This window comes from Sinocyclocheilus grahami, unplaced genomic scaffold (genome assembly GCF_001515645.1).
Source record: "Sinocyclocheilus grahami isolate Dianchi unplaced genomic scaffold, SAMN03320097.WGS_v1.1 scaffold384.1, whole genome shotgun sequence".
Classification (NCBI taxonomy): Eukaryota; Metazoa; Chordata; class Actinopteri; order Cypriniformes; family Cyprinidae; genus Sinocyclocheilus; species Sinocyclocheilus grahami.
Genome location: NW_015505563.1, coordinates 300,183 through 302,475, shown reverse-complemented (window position 1 = coordinate 302,475; position 2,293 = coordinate 300,183).

The following is a 2,293-nucleotide window of genomic DNA, read 5'->3' as shown; positions in this document are numbered from 1 at the left end:
TGTTGTATTCTGAATAAAATATTGACATTTGAAACTTCCACATCATTGCATTCTGTTTTTATTCACAATTTGTACAGTGTCCCAACTTTTTTTGGAATCGGGTTTGTATGAATATGCAAATTAGTCCCGCCTCCACTCAGTCACACCAGGCAGCGCCTCCTGATGCACTGAACTGTAGTAACCGCAAAACAATGGCATACACGGATAATGACTGATAAAACTATGTTTTTACTAGAGGACAACTACAGTGAATACTGTAACATTCGTTAAAGTTACTTACTTGATGATGTTGTGTCCTAAAATGCCTTGAAGACTCAAATTCAGCCGTTTGTGATTGTTAATTCTCGCCCGCGAGCAAGTACAAAGCTGCGGGAGAGGTGCGTCTGACTCCGGGCTACTTTTACACTGTTGCCATGAGTTATAATGCAAGTTAGCTGTTCTAAATTCACATTAAACCACAGCTTCATGGGTTTTTTGCTCTGATTTATTTTTGGTTTTGTGCTGGTATTGGTATATTTTGCATGCTAGTGATAGGAATCGATCCCTTGACGTGATTGGTTATTGGATTGTGACGTAGCAAACCAAGGGCTGCTTCAAACCATATTTCTGGGACTACCATTGGGAAACGCTCCGGTTACTATCTTAACCTCGGTTCCCTGAGAGAATCGGTCCGCCCATAGCAGGAGATTCGCTGCTTGCTTGTACAAAGCCTTGGAACGTACACCTCCTTGGTGATTTATGTATGAGACCACAGACATGTTGTCGGTGTGAATCAGTACCTGTCGCTCCGCAAAACAATGGCATACACGGATAATGACTGATAAAACTATGTTTTTACTAGAGGACAACTACAGTGAATACTGTAACATTCGTTAAAGTTACTTACTTGATGATGTTGTGTCCTAAAATGCCTTGAAGACTCAAATTCAGCCGTTTGTGATTGTTAATTCTCGCCCGCGAGCAAGTACAAAGCTGCGGGAGAGGTGCGTCTGACTCCGGGCTACTTTTACACTGTTGCCATGAGTTATAATGCAAGTTAGCTGTTCTAAATTCACATTAAACCACAGCTTCATGGGTTTTTTGCTCTGATTTATTTTTGGTTTTGTGCTGGTATTGGTATATTTTGCATGCTAGTGATAGGAATCGATCCCTTGACGTGATTGGTTATTGGATTGTGACGTAGCAAACCAAGGGCTGCTTCAAACCATATTTCTGGGACTACCATTGGGAAACGCTCCGGTTACTATCTTAACCTCGGTTCCCTGAGAGAATCGGTCCGCCCATAGCAGGAGATTCGCTGCTTGCTTGTACAAAGCCTTGGAACGTACACCTCCTTGGTGATTTATGTATGAGACCACAGACATGTTGTCGGTGTGAATCAGTACCTGTCGCTGTTCTAGCTGCGGCCGAAAATCCTTTAGAGCTAAGAACACTGCTTCCAGCTCCAAGCGGTTTATGTGCCACCGGCTCTGGGGTTCTGACCACAGCCCCGAAGCCGGCATGCCCTCGCACACTGCTCCCCAGCCGCGAGTCGATGCGTCCGTCGTGACCATAACGCGCGACGTCACCAAGCCCAGGGGAACCCCCCGGCTGAAGAGATCTGGGTTGCGCCATGGCCTCAGAGCTTCGATGCAGCCGCGGGAGACTGCGATGCGCAAACGGCCCAAAGTCCACGCCGTCCAAGGGACACGAGATTTCAACCATAATTGTAGGGGGCGCATGTGTAGTAAGCCCAGATGACATACCGCTGTAGCAGACACCATGAGCCCCAGCAGCCTCTGAAATTCCTTCAAGTGAACAGTCTGAAATGGCGCAGGGAAGACAAAATGGCCGCCGAGCGCTCCCGAGAGAGGCAGGCTCTCATCTCCACCGAGTCGAAGCACACTCCCAGATATGTTATAGACTGACTCGGGGCGAGAATGCTCTTCTGCATGTTGACACATAGCCCTAGGGACTCCAAGTGACGAAGCAGCATGTTTATATGGCTGAATAGCGTGTCCCGGGACTGAGCTAAAATCAGCCAATCCTCCAGATAGTTGAGAACGCGCATCCTGCTCGCTCTGAGGGGGGAAAGTGCTGCATCCATGCACTTCGAGAAAGTGCGCGGGGCCAAAGCCAGCCCGAACGGGAGAACAGAGTATTGGTATGCTGTGCCCTCGAAAGCAAACCTCAGAAAGCGTCTGTGATGCGGTGCTATCTGAATGTGAAAGTATGCGTCCTTTAAATCCACGGATGCAAACCAGTCCCCGGGGCGAATTTGCCCCAGGATTTGTTTCAGCGTTATCATCCTGAA